The following is a 27467-nucleotide window of genomic DNA, read 5'->3' on the forward strand; positions in this document are numbered from 1 at the left end:
CAAAGATAAAGCCAGGCTTTTCACAGCACTACATGGCAGGAGGACAGAGAGACAGAGAGGTTCAGACTGCACATGAAAAGAAGCTTTTTTCCCCCACCAAGAACAGAGGTGCTGGAACGGGGCCCAGAGAGGCTGCGCAGTCTCCAGCCTTGGAGGTTTTCGAGAAACGACAGGAGCAAACCCACGGCAACTTGGTCCCATCTCACAGCTGGTCCAGCTGTGAGCAGGAGGTCGGACAACAGGTCTGCTGAGGTTTCTGCCAGCCTGAGACATCTTGAGAAGTTCTTTTCCCCGCTGTCACATATGTAGTGTCTCAATCCCAGTGTCCCACTCTAACATTTAACATGCGAAGTCAGTTGTCTTGCTGCTCTGGTTGCCCAAATCTCCCAACTGAATGGATCCTTTCACTTCTAACCAACTGCCTTCAGTTTCCTGCCTATCCTGCTACTTTACAACAGGGAAGGTAACTTTTCCACCAGTGGACGTCATTTTCTTTCTGGGCATCTGCTTGGGGGCCAGAATAATCATCATTAAGTCTGCAGTAAATAAAAAAGGGAGGAAAAGAACAGAAAGCAAGACATACTATAGTACATGTTGGGCCGAGGACAGGCCCTCCCAAGCTTACAAAAGATTCTGCTAGTCAGGACATCTGTATTTGGCTCAAATCCAGCTCTAGAAGACCCAAGCAGGTTCCTCAAGAACCATCCCAGCTGCCATGTCCTGCAGCACACAAGTCCTGTGACAAGTTTTTCTCCAGCACCCCCCGGCATGGGGGCAACATTTTGACCCGCAGTAACAATCCTTCCTTAACAAGGATCACAGAGAACCACAGCACGGCAATATTTCAGCAGTCCTACTCGCAGTCAAGTCGCGGGTATTGCCCAAAAGCAGCTGCCCTGGTGAGTTGCCTTTGAGCACAGCACAGCTATCTGCCTGGTGCTGTACTTCAGGTTAACATTTTCATAAAGGCAAGAACTGACCTTGCATCAAGTTAGCTCTTGCCTTGCTGAATCTGTGGGTTCTGTCCATCTGCGACACAGAGAAATTGTCCCACGGATCGTGCAGAGGTGGCTGTGCTTGCTGGCCTGCAGCTCTGGCCTCCACAACAGCATCCTCACCCAAAAGCCTAGAAGGCTTCACAACATGCACAGACAGCACCAAGCCACTTGCTCCTCTGTGTGTGTTGAGGGAAAGGAAAATTAGCGCAGCAGGCAAAGAGGAAGCAGCCCTCCAGATAACTGGCCCGCAGGCTGCACTCTTCCCAGCGCCCCTCCTGCCCTGGGCTAAGCATACTGGGTTTAGGCTGTGTGTTGCACAGCCAGTGTCCAGGTATTCCCAGGGATCAGAACAAAGGGATTTGCAGAGGAGGTTGAATTCCTGGGTTTCCAGCTAGCTATTTCTGTTCTACAATAACTCTTTTCTGGTTGGTGACCTTGGAATCAAATCCTTCAAATGCATGTATTCCAAGGCAGTGTTTCCTCTCTGCTAAATTAAATGTTACTGTCCTCAGAAGGTCTCTGGGTCATGATTCTGTTTTCTAGAGAATTTTGCCAGCTCAGACAGAGTTAAGGCAAGCCTGACCACCAAAAGTATATATTTAAATGTTTATGAATATCCTCAAGGTTCTGTTCGACACGCAACTGAACAACTCAAAGGTGATGATATACATAAATCCTAATCATAAAGGCTTAATTATTTATTCTATCATACACTACACCAGGAATCTTCAGCTCCAACAGCCTATTGCCACAGAACACGTACAGCTATAAAACGTTTCAGCAGCTGTTGTGGTGCTAGCCATCTCACTGTGATTTGCCAGCCATCACCTCTCAGAAGAGCGCTGCAGAATCCCGATTCTCATCTTGCAGAAGCCTTTTTACCAAGCTCCTCAAACCCCCACCTCTAACCACTGTTTGTGAATTTGCAAGGCTAGCATATATTCAGGCAAGCTCTCTCCAAGTCCCAAGTAATTTCTAGCTTAACTGAAGTAACAAGTCATGTTGGAAAAGGAACACTAAGACAACGATTTCCATAAACGTCTACTTTATTGCAGTTTACCAGCTTCTGATGGTAAACAAGATGATGCCTTACTCCAGCAGCTACCTGCAAGCAACAAAATCCACTGAACTACTACCACCACCCTGACAGGACAGAGACCTTCTGCATATTGTCCAAGACTATTTACCATGTTCCTGGGAGAGCCTGTTCTGCAGACTGCTTGCAAAGTCCTCACAGCTTTGGGTTCTGCCTTCTTGGCAGCTACCAGGGATCTCATTTTGAATCATACTTTTCCTGTCTTGACCGGCTTAATACAACCGTTAGAAATAAAATTGTAAAAAACCCCAACAAACACCAACAGACTAAACCAATACTGAATATCCCCAGTAACTGTTTCAGCCTGCGATGTGAAATCAGTGTCCTAAGTAAAAATTTATCTTTTCATTTAGTGACCCCCAAGTTGAACAGCCCCTCACAGCCATTTGGGGGGTCAGACCTCCCCATGCAGCTCATCACTGGCACTTGATATACTAAGCTAATTGATTTTTCCTTTTTCTTGAACCAAAGGGAAACTAAGGTACTGCAGATCAACTCCTAAAAAGAAGTGTCTAAATGGAGTCACTCTTAAAGTTATCTGCAAAAATGATGACCACATACTATTTTCTCCTTTTCCAGAAAGTAGCACTCAGCACTTAAAACATGCTAGTCTAAACTTCCCAAAAGGACTTTGCTCTGCAACTGTGAGAGCTTAATGAGCTTTAATTTGTTCAGACACCATAGCTAAATTTTCATTGTGTGCATATTTGAAACTTTTCCACACAGCAGATTTCATGCTGTTAAATTCATATTCAAAATTCAAAGCAAGTTTCCTCAGTGTCTCCCCAGACAAGATCGATTTTTCCTCTCCTTTCTTCTGAGATGCCAGATCCAAGAGAGAGCTCACAGGCCAAAGATATCTCATAATACACACTTCTGATCATTATTAACTTGAATCAGATTCAGACCACTAAATAATACCCATTTTTATCCTCCAATTAACAGTATAACTTGATGTATTGCCCAGCAATCCAAAGAAGTTGAAAGCAGAGGAATGCAGGTAACAGATTTAGTCTTCCATGTTCTCTGTCTGTCTCTCTGTGTATTCCACACAAAGAGAACTTGTCCTGCCAAGACTTCAGATAAGAAGTCTTTACACAAAAAAACCATGGTGAATTAAAGCTTTCCCTTCAAAGTGCAAGATCTGTAAAAAGACTCAGTAGGAAGTAAGTTTCAGACCCAGACCATTCCAAATGGGTATGTTTTAACACAAAGAAAAAAAAAAAAATTAAAGACACTGAATGACTTAAATTGAGAAAATGTCACTCGCCAACATGAAACTGCAATGTCTCTTCAGTCATCCAGTAACCTCAGTATTTGTATGGTCAACCATGAAGAAATACCTTAAGAGAAAAGTATCAACAAATCATAATTTTAACTCATTTTCCAGAGTTATCCAGTTCTCCCTGTTACCACGGGCACAGAATCATACTTTTAATTAGTAAATATTTCTAACAGATTTGTAGTTATTGGGTTTGTGTACGTGTGAATTTTAAGTTTCCATCTGGACTTTTGTCTTGGGGGGGGGGGGGGGTGTTGCTTTGTTCAGGTCTGGTTTTTTGCTGATGGTGGGAGAGAGGACAACATTTAGGAAGAGGAATATAGCAGCTATTTGATGATACAGCTTGATACTTCCTTCCCCTTAACACATTCTTACTCAACTTGCTCCAAATATAATTTAAGAATCTCTTCTTCCTCTGCCTGTGAGCCAGCAACAATATCATTCTTTTACAATATCTTCCTCTACCATCAGTCTGGAGTAGCTGCCAAATGAAAAAAATCCTACTCCTCTTATACTAAATGCAAATCTAAGTTGTTCACAATTATTATTCCTACTGCAAAATTAAAACTCCTTGAAAATTCGGCACTCGAAATATCAGAGTGAATCAGAAAAAACATGATCCTGGCCAAAATTATTTGTGCCATAACCAAAGCATACAAAAAAATGTCAAGAATTAAAAAAAAAGGGAAAAACAACCAAAACCCCAACCCAATACCATAAAATTTCATTACCACTCTACTACATAAGAAATCAGTGAACATGAAGTAAAAAGAGCGCGAAAAACTGGTGAGGTATAAAAGCTGTCTGCTAACACTATTTAAACTGTTGTTTATTTCTGTTTGGATTTATTTTTCAGGGGAAAAAAGTGTCCTTTAATTTGAAAAACATCATTAAGGACACCAGCTAATCATAATTTGATGACTCTAGATTCCTACCAATTCTGTAAAGAAATGTCACATTTGGCTTGCTGCCCACATCATTAAAATAATCATAATAAACCAAGTTCACACAGTGCTATTTTGAAGGAATCGGGCTTTTCCCAACACAATCAGAAGTCTTTAGGTTTGCTATGATGAAACAAGGAGCACTGCTGAACACTGCAAGGCACCAGAATAATCACGTTTACAAACTGAGATTTATTTGAACAGAGCTCAAGAGAGGTATCACAGAATCAAGAAATACCAAACAAGACAAGTCATTAAGCTTATTGATGTCACCACCTTCCTGATTGATACGGACTTCACTCCCCCCTCCTTTAAAGCTTAACCAGGATACTAGACCTGCATGTTTTACAGCTTCCAACCACCACTGATTTTTCATATTGCAACCCAGGTCTGTCAGGAGATCTCAACTGGAATTAGTTTCTTTAAACAGACCAATTTGGAAGAAAAAACAGCAGAATTTCTAAGGAGAAAACAAACAAAATCTTTTTTCTGAAGCTGCAAAGAAACATCTTCCTCCTAAACTGTTCAATTTCTAAGCTTTCTAGTTTAACTGCTCACTATTTTGGAAACTGGTAGTAAGAAAAAAAAAACTTTTAAGTTACTAATCCATACCAGACCTTGTCAAACACTCCGCTACAACCAGAGTCACACGCTAAGTTATGCATGTATTCATTGAAATGGCTAAAGAGTCGTTAAATCCTCCTTGAGGATCCTATTCCTTAACGCTAGATAAATCAACTGCAAGAACCACAGGTACAAAGCAGATACACAGAGGCAAACAATAAACACTCCGGGAACACACCGATTCAAATAATCGCCTTTTGTTCCTGCAGCAGACAGGACAGACATAGATTCCTTACCAGTCATTCCACTGCACGATTTTAAAGAATCACAATTATTTTGGAATTCAAATAAGTTCTTGGGCAAATTCCTGAACTAACAGGTTTGTGCTTCAAAAAAATATCTGACATACTTTTCAGGCCCAGGTTAAACCAGGTATATTGACTTCCATTTCACTGTTCTTCAAGTGTTTGTTTTGGTACCTGGAAATACTACGTGCACAAACATGCTTTAGGTAGGGTCTTAACCTGATGTTTTCCAAAGTGTTTTTAGGCAGGTCTTCTCTGACCTTTACAAGTTAGCTAATAAGTTACAGACTGATTTCCAAATTCCTTCCATTACTTTATTAAAACAAAAAACAAAACAACTACACCCATTTCATGGCCAGAGGTGACAGTTCCCAAAAGCCACCGAAATCCAGCTTGAAGAAGTTACGAGGTCACGGAGAAGAATCCTAGGATTAGATCCACAGAACACCTCCGCCAAGAAAGTCTGAAGAGCAATTTCAAAATTCTCAAGGAAGTTATGGGCCCTATACAAGTATTACTTTTCGGAACTCTTTCATTAGACCAAAGCACCCCCACCACCATGGTGGCAAAGAGCTAGTCGTCTTATCTAGCTGTTTTGTTGGCTTGGGGGTATTTTTCCAGAAAAATCTTTGCAGTACTTCCCTCCTTATCCTTACCTTCTGGGTTTCTCCATTATCAGGAGCTCTGATAAAGTACAACTGCACTCACAGCACCAGAACTGGGGGGCTGAGCTATGAACTCTAACAGAGCCTTCACCAACACTGGAAATAATCAAGTAACTCAGTGACAAACATGGTTATCAAAAATGGATTGAACACACAAGTCAGGCAAGGCCATACTTGAGGAACACAGTATCTTCTAAGTCACAACTAAATGTTCCTGGCAGAAGAAATTCAGGGGGCAGAGGTATGAGTAGACAGGATTAAAGTGTATACGTTACACACCCGGTTTTTCAGTTGCAAAAGAGAACACCTTCTGTATGGCTGGTCTGTCTAAAGCAGACTGAGACGTGTCACTGAAGGAAAAGAAAGTCCACAAAAATAGCTCAGACCAAAAGGACTACAATTTCTTACAAACGACAGCACTTTTATAAATCCTAAGACAACCTGCATCTCCCCAAATAGCTGATCCACAGTACAGACTCCAAAAGCAAGAAAATGCATCCTTTGCATTCCCTGTAACTTGTATAGCATAAGACTTCCAAACTAAATAAAGGACCTTAAATGCTTATCTCCAATTTATTTTTATATACAGAAAGAGAACACTAAGCATTAGAGCCTATTTATGACTGACAGAGATCACATCTGACATGGAAACACAAGCAGTGTAGCTAACAGCATGATATCCCAGCCCAGCTATTAATTCTCCTTTACTGGGATGTGCACATTGCAGTCTACCATGGCTTGTCCCATCACCCAGTGTTGTATCAGCGGGTTTCTGAACACTCATCATGGACCAAAACAGCCTCTCTGCTGTCACTTAAGCTCATGGGAAGCCACGTGACCTGAAATGGAAACAGCATAACGTAAAACTGAACTGAAAATGAAGTGTTAATAGGGTAAGATGTACAGCATTTTTACACGACACAATTTTCACAGCCTTTATTACACTGTAATGAGATCACTTGGCTGTAAAAGCATGAGATTTACAACTACCTCATTTTATACACAGGAGTACTGTATTTTACTTGGTGATCCCTGGGGGAGCGAGGGAAGAAAACTGAAATTTCCTTCAGGCCCAACCTTTGAAGAAAGAAGAAAAACCCACAAACAGCTTTTTACATGCTTCTGATATCATGAGAACATGAACTCGTAACTTCTGACCTTAGCTTCAAAGGCCATTTGCAATAACATTTCACCTAGATTCAAGCAAATGCCTTTTCTTATATACCCATAAGGCATCAAGCAACTCTACTTTTCATGAAATATTTCATTTCTCTATACATTTCATACTTCGTCTGCTATAAAAGGGCAGGTTGATTTTACAGCATACTGAACCAAAGAATTAACCCAAATGAGCCACTGTCTCACTGGCACTGGAAAGAGAAGGAAACAGCAACACGGGAAAGAACATAACTTGCTCACAAATGAAGTGGGGAGGCAGAGGGGAAGAAAGAAAAGGGGAGGAAAAAAGAAAGCAGCAACCAGAACACAAGCAGCTGGCGCTCAGGGACTAGGAAGGACTTCAGCTCCACAATAACAGGATCAGTTGCATAATCACTGCTGCCTGAGAAGTTATACAATGTCCGCCCTTCTCCTCATCAGGAAAACAAATAAGCAACAAAAAAGTCCTTTTAGCGCACAGCAGTTAATAAATGAAATACCACATGTGAAATCCTACTGAAGAGAAGGTCCTCTGAAGTTTCAAACACTACTTTTTAGCTTACTGGAACATAAACCATTAAATTCCATGTTAACCCTTACTAAAAACATCTTGTTTCCCCTAAAAGCAACATGTCCTAGCGCCAGTGCCAAGCCACAAGAATTTACCACCTGGCTTTTCCAGCCCTGTTTGCGCTGGAGAAAGCTGTCTCTAAGGCTAAGCTGCATGAAACGTGACCTCTCCTGTTGCTGCAGAACTCGGTGGATTCTGTGCCTATCACGACATTGGAACCGGAATCATAAACTACTGAGAAATCCTGAACACTAACACAATTCTAATTCTATAATTGGCTATTTGGCAGATACTTACAACAGAACTGGCAAAATATTGAAAAGAGAAACAAAGATCAACCTATGAGGAGCAACACATCACTGATGAAACGAGCAGGAAAGAGGTTTTCCTGAGTGGTTATGCGTTGTGCAGACCCGTACGCTGCGGCATTGCACAAAGAGTGAAAGTGAGGTTTGACTCAAGCGTGTAGACCGCAAAGATGCTGCGTGCTGATTAAGAGGCAGTAGAATTTCAGCTTGCCAGCACGGAATCCATCAAGATAATTCTAACCCAATTATAGCCCTCTCATTAAGGACGTGGACCAAATGAACAGAAGTTTTATCTCCTCATCTAAAATTCGCATTTCTCTGTGATTATCTCTTTTCTGCTTTAAGTCTTGTCCATTTGGTTCTTCTCACCTCTGGGTCAGAAGTTTATATCTTCCCACCGTGGTTTGGGCTCACAGCCCAAATGCTGCTGCACTGCAGAGTCAGCAAAGACATGATGCAGCAATACTCCTGAATTTCTTTGGATGTGGAAGTACCTGCCATTGTTGCCAAAGCCTGAAAGCTATCCAGATACAATTCAGAGGCCCCACGGCACTTCAGAAAAAAAAAAAAAGAAAAAAAAAAGAACAATGACAGCAAGATGACCGTCTTGGATCCCCATGCAGTGGAAGCACTGATCAATTTAAGAAGAAAGGGAGACACCCAACATATATTGCCCATAAGCCACCACTCCAGCCTGCCAGCTCCTGGGTAAGTAGACAGATGAGAACAGAACCATCTCTAAGCAAGGGAAAGACAGAAGCTGCTAACCTGAAAGCCTGCACAAATTAAAATGCTGACCACAACACACGCTGATTCTGTATATGCAAGACATTCAGAGACCAGCAATTACAGAAAGGCCCACCCTTCTCTGCTTAACTCACCAGCCCTCAACCTGCCTCAGGAAAAGGATACAGATGCTATTTGGCCACACTAGGTCACAGCAGCATTTCACTAGCAACCACCATGACAGGAGACCAGCACGTTTTAAACTCCACATCTTTTTTTTCATATTAGGGATTGCTGCAGATGGCAATAATCCAATCCTAAGAGCCCCTTATTGTGAATATGCTACAAAGTAGCATAGCTTTATCCATAATGTCTCAGCTCTGAATTAAATAAGCCACTTACCTTTCTTAATGCTTCTGCAACAACTCAATTTTGATTAATACACCAAGTGCCCCCTACACCCACTTCATCAGCAGTCCCCTCACTCCCCTCCCGGCTCTCTGTGAACAATTCTCACGTTCAGGACTCAGGCAGGAGTCAGGGGAGCCATTTTACCTGTTCAAAGAGTAAACCAACCCCAGCTCGCTCTGAAAACACTTCTGTACGCTAACCCGAGTGCAACTGGAACAGCTGTTGTGGTTCGAAAGTGTGATGCCCTTCCTCGTGGGGAAGGCAAGATGTGACAATTCCTCCCTCCCCCCCCCGCCACTGTTTTGGAGTTTGGTGCTAAGGAAGGAGAAGGAGGAGAAAAGCCACAAGCATAAAGTGCTCCAGAACTCCAACATGCAAAATCTGGCACTGTTCATAAATTTACTTACAAGACAGATACCTAAATGCTAAAAACTAAGCAAGTCAGAAAGCTCACCGCTAAGCTTCCACCACTAACTGTGCTACCTACTTTCACACAGGGAAATAGTTTACATAATAAAGTGCATGTCTTATTAGTAAATTTACACATCTAAAAGATAACCAACTTAACTCAATTTTTGGATGTCTAGGGTTGCTCTATAGTTTATTTCTGATTAAACAGCCCTCAAAGTATGATCTTCAAGCCAGCATCTAAGGTAACGGGAATCAAGTACCTCCAAAAAGCAATTATTTCCTCCCAAGGCTATAAGGGCATCCTACACATCTAGCTTGATTTTGGACAGCTAGGTCCACACATCTAGGAGAGGTGAACTCCAGCCTCTGTGTGGCACAGTTGATGAGCAGTTTCTTTTAACTCGATCACCCACTATGAAATACTTCAAGTCTGTAAGGACCTTTTTTTTCCAATGAAGAACGGACAGACAACTAACTTAGACTCACTGCAAAACCCCTCCTAGGCCACTAGGCTTTTTACATCCAGATAATTTGTCTTTAGGCTTTGCAAATATAATTGAGACGAGCTCCAGGTTCTGAAAAATCTTCCCAACTAAATTAAAAATATCTCTTTCTTCAAAGGGGGAAGAGAAAAAGGCACAAACTAGAAGGAAAGAAAAAGGGGAAAGAGGCAGTGTGATTATAAGCAAAATAATTTTCAGTGGTGTGGAAAAAAATAGGAAATTGAGCAGGCAAGTTCTGGATGCAGGAGGAAAAAAGGCGATGCATCCAGAAGACACAAAGGAGATGCAAAATGGAAGACAGGCTACAGTTCTGTGGACACACTAGTCCTGAAAACCTATTTACTTAAACCATTAGAAGCTCAAATGCACATGTTCAAATCTGATTATTCCTGCTTTATAACCCTAAAGCTTACTTTGGGAAGAGGTCAAAAAAATTAAAGCGGCAATAACATAAAGCAATGAAAATAATTGTAATTTGTTTTTCCCTTTAAACCATTAAAAGGCTTTTGACTGCTTTGTCTGTAGCATACTCTAGAAAATCCCAAAGCTTACCATGTTTTGGCCTAAAACCAAACATGAACATATCCTAAACATGTCGAGTATCAACAACCACTCCCCTGCCCAGCAAAAGAAACAAACATAAAACTTTCATCCTTACATCATCCCAGTCAAGATGATTTAAGAAACTTAGACAAAGAAACAAAATTAGGATTTACGCATCTTGTTTAAAACAAGTTCTTTAACCCACTGATTATCAATCCTATGGACAAAAGGGAGTCCTAATCCACATTCTCTGAATCAGAAACAACTATGTCGATCCCAAATTACCTGTGCATGCATACGCTGGAAGAAAAATAACAGCAAAAGATTTAAGTTTAAATAAAGCAATAATATTTGGAATGTCAACAATATCCTAGATGTAGATGAACTGAAATTACCAGAGGCAATTAAGGAAGAAAAAAAAACAACCAACCAACCTATTTAGTCTGCCTTTGATTTTCTAGTGATAACAAGATTTCTGGGGTTTTTTAATTTAAAAAAAAAAAAAAAAGGGGGGGGGGGGGGGGGGGGGAGGCAGGGGGCGTGATTTTTGAGAAGGGTCTGAGTGTATCAGCCCATGCTGCCATCTGTGGTTTCTCTCCTGCTCTGAAGCATTTCCAGGAGGACAGTAGGGGAATTCTCAGTAGCAATCTTTTTCCAAGCAATATTTTGGCATAAACCCCAAAGCACTGGTTTTAAAACTGAAGCCCAGCAGACTGTATCAGCGATGGACCTGTAGAAAGTTCACAAAACAGTTTTGAAAGAAGACTTTTCTTTCAAGGGCAGATCAGGAAGGACATGCAATTGAGATTATAACACACAAAAAAAGACCCCCATAAAATCCCCAAACCAGCAGGAAGGATAAATGAATACTCTGACAAACGAGCACATGCACACGTTCTCCCTTGCTTGCTCTCATGAGCAGAGCTTTTTGCAAGAGCAGAATATCAAAACAAATCAAAAAAAGAAATAGAAATAATGCATTTCTTTCATTTAAAGCACTCCCAGAAGCAACAGTAGCACATATGCCAGACTTACAGCAACAGATACTGCAAGAGAAACACTAACTGTGAAACAGAGATGGGTCACTAACCTGGGTTCTCTTACTTGTGGCAAGCTGACACATTCCTTCCATCTGCCTGTCCAGACTTGTCAGCATACCACTCGGAAGCAGCTGAAGAACTTATAATGATGTTGATAATGTAGCATGTATGAATTCAGACAGCACCTCCTTCTCTATCACCCCGTGCTGACACCCACAGGAAGAACAGTTATTCTACCATCCAGCAGGAGGTGCCCCAACGGGACTGGCAACAAGGGGGCAGGGCACCATTAACCACCGAGATGAAGGAAGGAAGGAAGGAAATGAAGAGTAGGAATAAAAACTCAGGGTGTTTGAAGAGCAAACAGCATCGGAGGGGGAAAATAAAATATTTCCTCCCCAAACCCCCAAACTTTTTCCTCCAACTAAAGAGCAGGGACAAAAGCTCTGTCCACATCCAAGTGAGACTGACTACTGCTATTCCCTAAACTGAGAGTGTAAGAAAAAAAGTGTTGTATGATGACTGCAACACAGCTTTCTTAGGCTTGCAGATCCACTAGGATAGTTTTTCTAGAAAGCTCAGAAGTGGTCATCCAAGAACTACAACGGCACAAATGGTACTGCTTTGTCTCCACCTCCACTTCCCTGTCCTGTTGACAACAACCAACATAGTGGAAGCCAAACAGAAACAAACTTTTAGTACTGGGAGGACCTTGTATTCTAAAACCACGTGACATGCTTAAACACCTAACAACAAAACACACCACCACCAAAAAAAAACCCCCCACGCATATCAAAACAACAACCACCAAACACAAAACAAAAAACTCCGTCCAAACCCTCACCCACTAATGAAATTTCTACCCTTTTGAGACCGAACTGTGACTACAATAATGCTGTTCAGACAAGCTATGTTAGTTCAGATTTTCCAGCCACCTCACTCACATTATTAAATTGATCACTTTGAGATAAGCGTGGTCTCCTCACATGAATATACTTCTTCACTACCAAAGCTGGCATCATGTGCCGCTCAGCATCATTAAACTGATACCTTCAGCTCAGCAACTTTGTTTTAATCACATTAAAGGTACACTAATGCAACTAATATATTAACAGAAACCAATAATTCATGCAACCGGATGAACACATGGGGGGGATACAGGGTATCTGCTGACTGATACCATTATTTGAACCTCTTGTAGACAAGGCACCTTCTAACTTCATCCATTTTAATACAGTCGAATGCATGGTTACATGCCAGACACCAGAGTGGGAAGAAGGTATCAGAGTCCATAAAGCACAAATTTAAGTCCATAAAGCCCATGGCAACGTGAGTTACATAACCCTTGGATGCAGCGGAAGGCACCTCTGAGTTGGGGAGATGGCTGGGAGAGGAGGGGAGGGTTTCAAGGCAGGCAAGAAATACCAGTCTATGCACCAGGATGCCAATACATCTAAAGGTCACTCTTCTTAAAGCATCTTAAGCACAAGAGGGGAACTGGAATACAAATAATGACTACTAATCACTTAAATGTATTTTATTTATCACAGAAAGTTAAATTTATTACTGAAGGTCAGGAGAAAGCTAAAAAGAGACTGGGTCATCTTCTCTGTATGCAGATCATATTTACATAGCACGGGGCTCTTCGACCTAGCAGATAATGGTATTACAACACACGCTGGAAGGTAAGCAAACTCACTTTCAGTCTGGAAAAAAACCCTCTTAGGAGAGTGATAATTGGCCAGAACAGAATATTAACCATGTAAGATCTCCCCTTAACTCAGAGCCATTCATTACACAGGACATCTTTCTAGAAGAGACACTTCCATTCAACTAAAGGACACTGCAACCAACGCAGTGACGTGTCCCTGCTTGTGTGGAAGGATAGTGATTTCTTACTGTAAAAACCATTACAATCATCCAGAGATCACCACTGAAGTACCAGATTCTTCAAAAGCCAGTTATTTTTCACTAAGAAAGGACAGAACAGAGGCTGAAAATATGTCAGGCACTGTAATTATACTGCTCCAGTACACAGGTTTTTCAGCTCCTGCTCTGGAACATCCATGTTCTCTCCTCCTCCCTTCCCGTGCCTTTTTATTGAAAATAGTTTAACTTAGACTGGACTAGCTCTTCTTCAAGATGAACCAACAGGACCATACACAACAAACAGCAGAAAGTAAGAATAACCTATTAAGAGGTATAAATTTTGGGACAGTACTGTATTTTTAGTACAAGTCTCAGCTCACATTAATATTTTTGCCATCTTCTTCCCCAGTCCTGTTCAAAATACTCTGTTAGGAAACCCACCTCAGGAACCGCCATTACAAATGGTATAAAGAGTGAGAAGCTTACTTACTAACAACAAAATACTTAAGCATAGCAATGAAAAAAGAAAGGGAGGGTAAGAACACCACTTTTCTGTGAAAGAGAACTTAGGAACAACATTAACGCAGTAGGCATAAGCACATATGGAGGAGTGTCCTGCCATGTATTGTCAGTTCATAAATAAGAGAGGAAGACACTGAAATTGGGAAGCAGAAAGCTGCAAGGATAAATTAGAAGGAACTCATGGAATGAAACTAACTACTGCTTTTACAGAGTTTGCTTTAGTTCAGGAAAAGCATTATTCCTCCATCAGACACAGTGAACCTACTTCCAAGGAATGGTGTTTTATAAATGCAACTACAAATCCCCCCACGTTGAGGACAGCAGTCCCTTAGGCAGCGGTTTCCCCTACGGACAAGTGAGTTCAACTATCAGCTACGAAAACTGTCCTTCCTCCAGCCCGCTAACCTTCTGGGGCTGGCCAGCACCAGAATCACAGCTGCATGACAAGCTACCAACAGCGAGGCCCGTGCTCACACACCACCCTACATTATTGCCCTAACATGCAAAGCCTAGAAACGTGTATTTCTGAGCCCTAAAGCAATCAAGTGCCATTCTTCTCTCTCAAAACCGTTCAGCCTAAGCATTATTCTAACAGTAGCTGATGAGAGGGCTGGAGGGCAACAGAAAACTCATTTTTTATTCCAACACTCAGAGCCACAGTGAACTGGCCGCAATAAAATCCTCATGATTTGTTTGCCTGACTGGTTATTTGTTCTTTTGCTACTTAACTGTTGTTACTGAAGAAACTGGAGGAGGAGGGAAGGGGATCTATTTTGCTGGTTTTACTTTTTATTGGTAGATTTTACTTGTTAACTAGCAAACTGGCCATGGCCATATAAGTAGTCATTAACTAGAATGAGAAAAGAAAAAGGCCAAGTATTCCTGGCAAAACAAATCTGTAAAGTTCTTCAAGGTATCTTCAAAAAAATACCTCTTGCCCAGTCTAAAGAAATAACAGCAATACTTGTATTAGTGAAAAAATAACAGACAAATAATAAAAGCCTTCATCGGGCCCCCATTTTCCATTCATGTAGACAAAGCTATCTTCCTAGAACAGTTACAAAGCTATCTTCCTGGAACAAAAATACCAAAAACTACTCAAGGAGTTTTCATGTGTTAACAAGAAAATGCAACACGGTGCACCTACTAGGATTTTTTTTTCCTTTAAATTATCAAGATTGCCCATTAATCCCAAGCAATGCAGTTCTTCTAAAAACCTGGGTTATTCAAAGACTTTTCCAAACATTATTAAAGAAAGAATGACTTCTGCCCAATGTTCTATGTTCCAAGTTAATACCAAATTTTAGTCAAGTGTTTCTGACAGAGCTCCTGCCCCCCTTTCTCTGATTAACTACAAGCTCATTTCCTTAAATATGCACCCTGAGCAAAGTAAAAAGGTCAAAAACCACTTATTGTTTATAATTAATTTGTTTAAATTCACAAAAGCAGCCTGCATTCTCCTTCGCAGAGGTAAGCACCCTCCACATGCTGGACCTCACAGGCTGCTGACACCAGTCACTGCTGCCCATGGCTCCAAGAGCAAATACAGCAGAAGTCTAAGCAATACAGCAGTTATGAGCCCAATGGTGAAAAACAGTTAAATATCCAGTACTTTCATTTCCCATCAAATAACATATGATCTTACTATCTTCAGTATCACATCAAGAAAATAAAAATCTGCCTCTGCTTCACCATGCACCTGAAAGATTCACGTCTTCATTTGCTGCTTAAAGCACATTAAAAGCTCACCACCCCATACCCACCACCTCTTATCTCTTCCTGTAAAAAGTCAGGCCTCCAAACCCCATGCTCCCAACTAAAACACCCTAGCAAATGTCCTGCTTCAAGCTGCACTAGCTGTCCCTTCCAATCAAAATTTCTCTGATGTGTTCAAACCATCCTAGGTGAACATTTTAAGACAAGTCCTTCCTCCCAACAAAGATCAGTATTCAAAGGCAGCAGTGGTTAGTCCGCCTGACTCAAGTCTTGCCCTGTCGTTAACGCCAGAATAAACCCTTCAACATGGTCCCGGTACCCACAGATACCACAGAGCCTTTCTCAGAGCATCAAAGAAAAGAATTTTAGAATACCTGACAAAATAGGGCTGCTAAAAACATCTAGTTCTGTTGGGCATTTTGGACAAGGTCTGAGACATAAAAATAATTTTAAAATGCATTTTTGGAAGTGGCAAAAAAAAAAAATCATCATGCCTCTTAAAGCACACTTTTAAAGACAAGCTTGCAAAGGCAGGCTGTGAAAGTAAAAAAACCTTACATTCACCTCACTCTCCACACACACATACACACCCCTTCCCCAGAACCATCTCAAGCTGAATCCTGTGTAATTTAGTACAACTATTCACAGAAATAGTTATAAAGATGCCGTATTTCAAGAAAGCTCCTAGAAGTAACTTATTATAAACAACAGAAGATAAAAAGAGACAACATATTTTTGGACACAGATCATTTGTCCCTCCATCACGGAGATTTGCAGGCTGGTTAACTTCTCTGGCAACTTAATGTGGAGCGACCGGGAAATTCAGCAAAATCAAGAAACTTATTTCAACTGACCAGGAGCCTGCAGTATTTGAGGTGCTCCACTTTCCACCTCAAAGGCAACGTTGAGAGGAGTACTACAGAAGGCAGAGAACAAGCAGCTCTCCTAAGGATCACCTGCACAACCCTCAGCTTAAGGGAACAAGACAGACCTGAACTGAACTCCACACAACGCAAACACCTCCTTATGATGGTATCTATTTTTTTAAAACTATTTAGATAAGCTTATTGTTGTGCTATTACATTTTCATTTAAAATGTTCATCCTTACTCAGGCTGCAAGTTCAACTTGATTCCCAATAATGATGGTAAAGAGAACAGGCAGGAAAGCGGAGGCGAGTTTTCATCTTTCAAATTCATTCTGTCTGTGCCAAAGGGAGCTAAACCCTCACCTTGGTACATTCCGTACTCAATCTGAGCTACTTCAGAGAAACATGAACTACACTGATCTCATTTTATAAAGAAAGATTGCAATTTCAAGACACTTATAGCATACATTATTTGCAATACGCACACACCCCTCCTCTGCTTCCATTAAAGGGAAAAAAAAAACCACAACACACAAGCAAACCAAAAACCAAACATTCAGATCATCATGTGTATTTGAAGCACATATGTACACGTATGTGCTTTACTGAAATAAAACAGGTTATAGTTTTAGGTAGTTTAACTGACCAGTAGGCTATTCCAATTCACACCAAAAAACTTTACAAGTAGCTATGCAAAAGAAAAACCCCAAAAAATACAGTTACTAATACAGCATATCCAGATTTCTGCCTCCCTAAGTACAGGGACACCACCAGTGAAATAGCAAGGGGTTTCAAACAAAGAACAAGGAAGCTTTCCCCCCACCATCCAACACTGTTAGGAACATGCTTATGTTCCTGCTAAGAAACTGAAAGCAAAATATTTCTGTCTCCAGAAGTTACTACAGTCAAAGTAAGAAGTGGTGCTACTGTGCCTTTATGCTCTATAATAACAAAAAGCTTGGAGAGACACTCCCCAGTTACTTCATAACCCCCTCAAAACCTGAATTAAATATTCTTCGCTAGCTTATCCTCACTGCTCAGAACTGTGAAAAACAAACTTTTGCAAACCTCATTAACAAGCAAATTAGCATCCTCTTAGATCATATCCACAGAAGTTTGTTTTTACATTTCTATTGTGGCTCACTGCTCAACTGCTACTGACTCAAGTATTAGCATTTACTTTGTGATGTAATACCAAAACTGTTTCTATGCCTATTCCACATGACTGCTTATAAAGAATGTTTACTTCTGCCTGTTCAGAGATGCTTCCTTTCTTCTGCAAGTATAAAGAAACTCCCGAATAAAATGAATTTCACTCCTCTTCAGTCACTTCATCACAGGAAACCAGTGATGAAAAGAGTATTGCCAGCTCTTGCCACATCCTTCTCAATGTCACCATATTTATGTCATCCCAACTCCAAGCATTTTGCCACGTGAAGACTCCAGAAACATTGTAGCCCTTGCAGTCGTGGGAAAAATTTGACAACTGCATGCTCAAGACTGAAAAATCAAAAAGGAAATCCATTTATTTCATGCTTTTAATGCTTTAAAAGACATAACTAGAGTCAATCTCACAACGGAGGACCTGCACCATGACATTCCAACTCTTAGGTTAGCAACCCTCCCAACATCAAAAGGTTCCACTTTTACATTAAGAAGCTCATCATCTGCTGTGTCTGTCATTTTACCATGCGATATACTCTGTACTCTGTCTGCTCACACAAAAACAAAGCAAGGCCTTGATCTCATCCCCAGCTCTCACATGAAGACCCAAGGACCTCCGTAAAACCCCATTAGAAGTAAATAAGCCTTGGCAAGGATATAACTGCAGAGACAAGTCCTGAGACCACCAGCAGCACTCTCAATGCTAGGGAGGTGGTGAATCTTTGTGCCAAAACAGCAGGGAGTGGTCCTATCACCATCAGCCTGCAGCAAAAGCACTCTTCTCTCCTGTTCCAAAGTCAGAGCACTAAACCCTACCTTCTCCCCTTCAATGAGGGTTCAAAAGCTTCTGGCATTAAAGCAAACACTCAAGAGAAAGCCCAAAGTCCTGTAAGTTTCTTCCACTTCCATAAAAGTAAGGCCCTGGTTCTATGACGAGCCAACTTTAACAGACACACAGGCTTACAGCATTAAACCTGAAGAAGCTGGGAATTTCCAGCTCTTAATTCTCATTACCCCTTTGGCTATCCTCAGGCAACTGTTTTATGTCTTTTTTTCAAAAAATTAAGGATCATTTCTGAGCTTGCTGCAGTAATTCCATACAAGACTTGGCCCCTGCTCTCCACAATTTGGGTGCAGGAACTGCTTAAACTAGTACTGCCACTGAAGCCTCCATATCATCCAGCCAAAGAAAAAAAGATTCCACTCGTACAGTCCACCTACTACGAACTACTCAAAGGCCAATACACCACGCCAGTCTAATAAACCTTAGACAAAAGCTGAAGCTGATTATGCCAAGCACACTCCTATCTGATTAACCTTCTTAAAGATCTTCACCCTCCCTAAGGCTTTCTGAACAATCTTTTTCTCTTTTGGGATTGTCCATCATCCAAGCACTTGAAAACTTTTATAAGTTTTGTTACCAAGCCAAGTTGATATTTTGTCATATTTTTAATGGAAAAAAATCACATGCATTCTGTGTGGGTTTGTTGGTGATTGTTTTGTTTTGGGGGTTTTTTTTAAACATTGTACCTTCTGGACACCCTAAGCATTTTCCAAGCCCTGCAGTTTCTCTTTCTATTGCCCTAATCTCAAATTATGAAAAAAAAAAACATATACTTGCAGTGCCAAGTAACCAAACCCAAACTTTAGGAAGTCCCTGGTGTACAAACCCCCTCTTTCTATTGCATCTCACCTGGGAGTTAAGACTTTGGTTCTCAGCAAAAGCCAGGGGTAGTAAGCAACACTACTTAGCACTATGGCATTCAAACACAGTCCACCACCTGAAGTAACATCCCATGAGCTACTAGCTTACACAAAGCACAGCACCCAAGATTTTTACCATGCCTTCATTTCAAAATAATAGATCATCTGATAATGTCAGCACATAAAACACAGTTCACTTGCACCCATGCTCCACCTGGAAGAATGATACTGAGAAAAGTACTCCGGGTAGAGCTACCCTCTAATACCCAACGCACGGTGATACCTCGGACAAAAGCAGTACTGACACAAAGTCAGACGAACAAGGAGCTCTCAAGAGCTCCTGATCCACACTAATGAAGGACCCTAAAACACCTGTCAGGAACACGCATGAATATCTTCCCTTTCTAGCAGTGCGTCTATCTCATCACTACCAAAGTGCCAGCTCTGAAGGTTTTGCTTTTCTCCATTTGTTTGTGACAGCTATTTAAAATTAAGCATTGATTTTGGTAACTCCTCCCCCTACTCTGACACCCTTTGCTAGCAAACTTCAAATGCACATGCAAAACTAAAACTGGCATGGCCAGAAAGAAAATGGGTGAATCAAGAGAGGGAATAACTTTTTTCACCAACTAGGAAGTTCATAGAAAAAGTTGCTGGAAAAAAGTAGGCAAAAGTCCACTATAAAGGGTCTGACTTCTCTAAAATAGGTATCTTAGAACTGGAATAAGAAGCGTAAGTTCAGCATGTAACTGATGAGGACCCACCCAACCTGAAAAAGCACGAGTTTAACTCTTACATACTTTCAATGTAATACGCAATTTCTCTAGAGCAAGAAAGAAAGGGATTAAATAAACTGTCTGGAAAATCCACTTCTTCCATGCGTTTTCACACTTACTATTGTCCGTACACTAAGTTCGCAAACCTGCTCAAGTTTTCTTCCTTGTAGTATTGTAATAAATGCATGACATGGAAATAACAGTATTTGTGAAGGTCAAAGAACTAAATTCTTTTAATGCATAGCTGATTATTGTAATTCAGATGCACCCATCTTAACTTTCTCCTACATTTCTTAATGTTTACTCAAAAATATGAAGCTGTGTGCCTTCATACCATTCAACACCCCTTACAGTTCATTTCCTCCACGCAATTCACTTTTCTATCATGAAGTTGTTCTATCGCTTTTGAAATTTTAGAAAACACTTTTTTTTTTTTTTACATGTGCTACACTAAGTTCTGCAAATCTGTTCCTATTCTGCGATATGACAGAAGCATTAGAAGTCACATGTTTAAGACAGGAGGAAATCCATCACAGGACACTGTTGAAACACCAAAACCAGCAAAGCAATCAAAATCGTTTTCCCTCAAAAGGGAAAGATCCCAAAATATGACAAGTAGCTCTCACTGGAATAATCCAATTCCAAAGAAATGTCAAACAATTTTTCTTCCCAAATCTCAGTACAGATAGTTCTATTTCCACACTCACAGCTTAGCTCAAGAGGTGGGGAGAGAAAAAAGAAAAAAACACACCATAAGAAAGCCAGAAGGATTCCCTGCTGTTATTCAAAATTCCAAAACCATCAGCACAATTGTCAAAAAATATGTCAATGCACATTTCCACACAGAACAGAAATCAGAAAAATTTTTCCCCAGAGCTGTTCAGGGGAAAAACTAGAAGATGTGTGTCATCTTCACTCAGAAAAGCCTTTAAAAAAAAAAAAAAAAAAAAAAAACCTGCACATTTAGAGCAAAGCAAACAGAAAAGGACCAAGACCTATTCTTCCTTCTTTGCAGCTACTTGGACGAAGCTGCACTTCACACCTGTTCTGAACGCCTCAGTACCAGCCAAGAGCTCCCTAGGAGGGGTAAGCCCACTTCCCCCAGCAGTGAGAGCAGCACCTGAGACTGAAGCCACGGGCTGCTCACCAGGCTGCTGCTATCTAGTCCTCACAGCAGTCACCAAGTCCTTCTTTGTATCAGCTTCGAAAGAGGGGAAGAAAAAGGTGCCCAATGTGTGAAACCCTGTTTCAGTTGAGTAACTAGCAATCTTTGGTACCTTCTGATTAACCCTCATGAAAAAGCAGGTACACCGAGTTAGACAAGGGGCACAGGGAATGACCAACAACTCCCTGATAGCCTCAGCTACCTTAAAGACCAAGCAGAAAAGCTGAGTCCCTACAACCCTTACAGCTACCTACTGAACCGCTTCATAGGCACGAGTACTACAATCAAATTAGCAACAGACTGTTCCCCCTTCGCTATTCATACAAGAATTCCTTTTAATTACAGGTACCAAATCAACATGGAGGGTTTAAACAAGTCACTTTGATTCAGAAAATGCTACACAATACTAACCCAACGGTTTTATACCGTTTTATATGGTATTTTCTATTCCTCCTTCAACTGTTAAGCTCTGATACAGATAAAGACCAAGCAAGATATGCAACAACTGTGCTACAGGTCATCTAACTTTGCTTAAATGATCATCCCTACCATCCAATAGGTTTTGCCAATTATCAGGCCTAGCATAAAGGACACAGCCAGCATAAAGATGAACCAATAACCAAATTGTATTTGATACAGAAGGGTCAGCACATGGGTGAGCGCTGGGGGCACAAACAAGTCAGTCAGGTTATACATAATGGACATCAATCCCACTGACCCCAACGACACCACACGACCAACAGTGGGTGGGATAAAGGGTGACATGCAGTCTCCCATAGAAGGGACGGGAGACAACCGAGTCAACCAGCCAAACACATCAGACCAAGGAAGCCACACACTGAATCTCTGCACAGCCCGCGTTTACCAAAGCCAGAGCTGAGTGGAGCCCAGTCCCAGGGAGGCGGGAGGTCCTTCCCCAGCAGGGAACTCTGCACAGGGCATCCCCCTCACACACAGACACTGCCCCTCCTGCCAGGGGTCCCAGCTGTTCTCCCTACGTGGGACACCTGACCCTTGGTTACTTCATGCGGGACCCCTGGGGCTCCTTTACCCCATGGCTCTGTCTGCCAGGCCGCCCCACCCTGGGGGGGAGCCTAAAGGGAAACTCACCCCCCTTGGGAAGGGCTGTGGGAACCACCCACATGTCAGCCTTAATTTGGGGCTTGGGGTTGAAAGCCCAGCATTTCACCCAAGAACAAAGAGTCTGTAGGCAGTGTTATCTTTCACTGTCAAAAAAAGGAAGGTGCTGTATGCACTTACCTGTAATATCAAAGAAGAACAGGTGATGTGACCAACAACCAAGAAAGAGCCTGCACTACCATTTCCCGAGACATGGGTTGCTTGACAAACAGATGCTCTCAAGGCTGGATCACCCATAATGAATATTCAGCCTTGCAAAGTCTGCAGTGCTGTTGCCTGAGCTAAGATGCTGCTGCTCTCGCGTCCGCACCAATGACTTTCAGTTAAAACGTTACAAGCCACCAGCAGAATTTTGCACATAACATCAGAAGCTTTGGCAATGAGAGTGCAAACAGGAATGTAGGATATGGCAACACTTTATACACTGTCTGCAGAATAGCTGGTTAAAACAAATGTGCACAAAAGCGTTATAATTATGTCCTGTCTTCTCTTACCCCGCCTGAACAGGGTGCAAACAGCCCAGCAGCAGGATGTAAAGTCTCCAACAGAAGATAACAGGAACTGTATACAATAGTGAAACTGTTTATTACAAGATTAAAACTGTAAACTAAATTACAAAGTTAAAGCAGCAAGCTCTTCCAGGAGAAGAGACAATCTTACATCAGCACACCACAGTTCCTTCAACACCGAAGGGTGCATGAAGGCTTACCATTATAATTCCAGTTGGAAGCCCCTCAGGACACAAGTGACCAGAAAAAAAAAAAAAAAAAAATTAAAAACCAATCAGCATTGCCAATAACTCAAAGGAACTAAGACTGTAAGTATTTGTCACAACTTGGGCTTTTTAAATGCTGCAATTATCAACACCATCACCAACAAAAGGATCAAGGATAAAACCAGTGAAGTTAAAAGCTTCAGTATTAAAGCCATGAAGAAACAATTTGTTTTCCCCCTACACATGTACTCAAAAATTGTACCGTGGACCAAAGGACTCTATTTCTCATTTCAAAATGCAAGTTTCATTCTGGTAATGTTATCGTTAAGAATAGCCTTCCACAGTTCTAATTACCAGAAAGGCAAGCACTAGGGGGTAAATTGTGACCAAGATGTATGGTTTCTCACAGCCTATCATATCCGTCCTCTCCAAAATCTGTTTGTTTTGGACAAAGGATACAAGACTTCCTTATAGCAGGAAGTCCTGCAAGTCAAAGGTCACTGCTGAAACAGTATTTCCACTATTTTGCAACAGGAACTTAAAATCACTTACTAACATGAACAAAACTGCTAATCATCACCAGCAGATTTGTCCTTCAGCAGTTTAATCATCACAGAGGGAACTACTGGCTCTTGTTTATATTCCCCAGCTTAGCACATCTTCAGAAAACCAAGTAAATCCCCACAACCCAACGCTACAAAACAGTTAACATCTACATTTGGGAAGTGAAACATCATGTTCCGACACCAAAGTTTCCAAACAATCTCATGACAGTCCTGAGCATTTCAAAGGGCAAGCAGAACATTTGCCCACACTCCCCCCATACTCTGCACATGAAGCATCCCAGAAGTTTTCCATAGGCTAAAAAAAAAACCAGCTGAACACTTGCAGAAAACTATTTAACAGTTAAAGTGAGACTGGCAGATGAGAAACACGTTGCTGAATTCCTCTAACAGCAACACTCATCAGTACATCCTGAAGACCTGCCCGCCTTGTATGCTTCTGGCAGTTTAGACCAGTAAACCAGCACTAAATACCAAGGGGTTTTTTCACACCCTTAGCATATCTTTTCTGCAGATTCATGTAGCAAGATGCCACAAGGTAATGTAGCCTTCTGAACTAAATTTGTAATTTCTGGGTTGAAAATATTAAGAATTATAATGATTTTGTTAGTTATCATCTTTCTGTTACTGTTTCAAAAGAAAGAAATTAGAGTTCCTTTCCCATGGTACCGATACCACACAACACTATCAAGTTGCTGGTCTTCATGCCCTGAACTGCAAATAAATGATCAACTGGACATACTAACCCTTACTTAAACCTTGGTATATAAATGTTGTAATATATTTTTAAATGGTGCTGAAGATACTAAAAAATGACAACAGCATTGTGCTTATCTTGCTTCAGTTGGAATCAAATAGATAATCAGGTGCTAAGAGCTGCCGTATAATTGTAACCGTATCACCCAAAACATACATTTCTATTACAAGTCTAGCAGCCTAAAACTGCCCAGCAAATTGGAAAAGCAAACAAACATCTCTAGTCCCTAGCAAACACACATCAAGCTGAAGAATACCATCCACCCATCTCTGGTCTACCACCACTGATACCCGAGGCATTCTTCTACCCAAAACAGGTTGCTGTCAATGGTGTTGAGTATTCCAGAGCTGGCTCCAGTCGAGCCCAAGAGACCCACACCACGTCGTGTGGAGATACCCACTCGTAGCCAAAATACGTAGCCAAAGTTAGATAGCCAGCACTCCTTGACCAGGGTCACGGACCAAAGGCGCAATGACGTATTAACACGGCTGCATGTTTCCAGCACCCGATGGATGCGCTCTGCTTCATAGACATGCCTGCCTACGACCCAAAAGCACAGACAAGGATTTGGTTGGCTTGCCCCAACTGAACAACTCACGTGGCAGTAAGGTGCATATTCACAACCGCTGCGAGTCTACCAACATTGCAAAAGCGAAATACTGCAAGAAACGCCAGTTCACGTAAACTGTACAGCATGTTCACAAAGGCTACTTCAATGTACCGCTAGCTTGTCACCAAAATGGGCCAAGGATGCAATCTTGCTGGCTCTCTGCAGAACCAGCCTGGATCCACGGGAGGCTGTGAGCTCAGAACATCATACAGCTCATGACTGGGCAGAGGGGCACGCACAAGCACCAGGTAGCAACACACCTCTGGCACAGCTTATGGCTTAGCCGATCATTTCTGTTTGCTGCAACATGCAAAATTTACTTTTCTTGACAGGAAACCTAGCACTTGTTCTCCACAGTAAAACGTCGTGGTCCAATACCCGGACATACAGAGATGCCGTCAGAAACCTATGCTGCCAAGTAACCAAAATTCAGTCATTAAAATAAAGCCAGGACTCGCGGGTCTAGCACTGAAATCTTGGGAGTCGCTCTAGTTCACCAGGAAATTACAGTTAGACTATTCATGAAACCACAGGTCAAAATACATACATATATTCCTCTGCACTATTTCTTCCATAAGTCTCTCCCTATGCAGATATACACAAGCACAGCTAGAAATTATGGTCCTAATCTTTCAAGGTGAACATCACAGGGCGCCTCAGCACCCAGCACTACAGACTGGCCTCCATCCAACGCTCCTCATCTATGCAGATCACCTCCCAGAACTGCAGGGCAAAAAACACCTTAAAGACGAGCAGCAGGTACCTCAGCACCTCCGCAGCCCCCCCCACACCACAGTCTGGACCCCCCAGGAGCCACAACCTCCCCCGTCCCCGGGGAGAAACCCGCCGGGTACTTTAACTCGAACGTCCCTGCCGCACCACGGGGTCGATAGCTCCAAGTCTGCCGCCAAAATAACTAACTGCATAAACAAATAAAAAAAAAATGAAGGGGAAAAAAGCGAACCGCCTCCCCGCCTGCGGACCGGGCTCACTCCCGGCGCTGGCCCGGGGCGGCGGGCGGTCCCCGCCGCGGCCCGGCCCTCCCGCACCCCCAAGGGCTGGGGCCGCCGGCCCCCCTCCCGCACCCCCGCCGGGGCTCCCGCGGGAAAACCGCCCTCCCCGGCCACAACAAAGGCCGCCGGAGCGGCCCAGCGCCGCCGCAGCGCCCGCGGGGCTCCGCCGTCCCCTCCGGGCTTCCCTCGCCCCCCCCGCCACCACCACCGCGCCAGGCCGGGACCCCCGCACAGCCCCTGCCCGCCCCCCTCAGCCCGGCGGGGCCGAGCCAGCCCTGCCCCGGGGCCGGCAGCCAGAGAGCGGCCGCTGAAATAAAACATGACAAAACGGGGGAGGAGGGGGGCTTTGCCCGTGCAGTGACAATGATCCATCCCCCGAGGCACCTGCGCCGCCGCCCCCCTCCTCCAGCCCGGCGGCGGCGGAGGGAGGCGGCCGCCCGCCCGGCATCCCCGGGGAGCGGGGCGGCCGCCGCGGCCTGCGGCCGGGCCGGGCCGGCACCCCAGCAGGGTCGGGGGCCGCAGCCCCGCCGCGCCGGGCCCGCGGGGCGGTGGCGGTGGGTCTCCCCGCGGCGCGGCCGGGCCCGGCGCCGGTGCAACAAAGCGCCGGGCAGGGCCGCCACACACTCACCGGGAGGCGGCGGGGGTCTCCGTCGGTGCCGCCGTGCCCGGCCCGGCCCGCCGGGCCGGGGAGGGGGCAGCGGGCGGCCTCTTCTCTCGCCTCCTCTCTGCTCTCTCCGCGGGCACGGCTCGGCGGGGAGCGGAGGGGGGGGTTACGCGACGGGGTGGCCGCGGCCGGGCGGTGCGGGCCGGGCCGGGAGGGCGGCTCCCCCGCTGCGGCCCGGGCGGGCTCCGGCGGGAGGTGCCGCCGCCGCTGCAGCGTCCGGGCGCCGGGGTCGTTCCGGCCCCATCAAGGCCGGGCCGGGCCGAGGGGGCCGCGCGAGGCGGGGCGGAGGGAGCGGGGCCGCTCCCCGCGGCGGCTGGTGGCCATCTTAGTCCTCCTCCTCCGCGGCGCCGAGTGCCCCCTCCCCGCCCGGCTGCCAGCGCTGCCTCCTCCCTCCCTCCGCTCCTCCTCCTCCTCCTCCCCTCTTCCCGGCTGGCTGCGGCGGCCGCCGCTCCCGCGGCCCGGCGAGGCCGCCTGAGGAGAGCCGGTCCGTAATGGCGGGCGGCGGGAGCAATCCCTGAGGCACCGGCCCGCCGCCCCCTCCCCTCAGGGGAACCAGCGCCCCGAGGGACTCCTCCTCTCACCCAGGCCCCCTTCTTAGTTCTGGGGCTTCTCACAATTATCTTACTTTTTAGAGAGGTGGGTTTCCTGGGCAGACGCTCGCTGGCTTCTCCCCGTTCTCTGACAGAAATCCCGCTCC

At 43.6% G+C, this 27467-nt stretch overlaps 1 protein-coding gene across 5 annotated transcripts in view; it reads right to left on the reverse strand.

Annotated features, from left to right (window-relative positions):
• Window positions 1-27114, reverse strand: part of WDFY3 (WD repeat and FYVE domain containing 3) — a 180353-nt gene extending 153239 nt beyond the window's left edge. For all 5 annotated transcript variants that reach the window (XM_074905929.1, XM_074905926.1, XM_074905927.1 and 2 more), the window contains exon 1: window positions 26735-27114. The gene's annotated coding sequence lies outside the window, so the exon portion shown is untranslated. The remainder of the gene's footprint in view (window positions 1-26734) is intronic.
• Window positions 27115-27467: the final 353 nt, after the last annotated feature.

This window comes from Athene noctua, chromosome 4, assembly GCF_965140245.1.
Source record: "Athene noctua chromosome 4, bAthNoc1.hap1.1, whole genome shotgun sequence".
Lineage (NCBI taxonomy): Eukaryota > Metazoa > Chordata > Aves > Strigiformes > Strigidae > Athene > Athene noctua.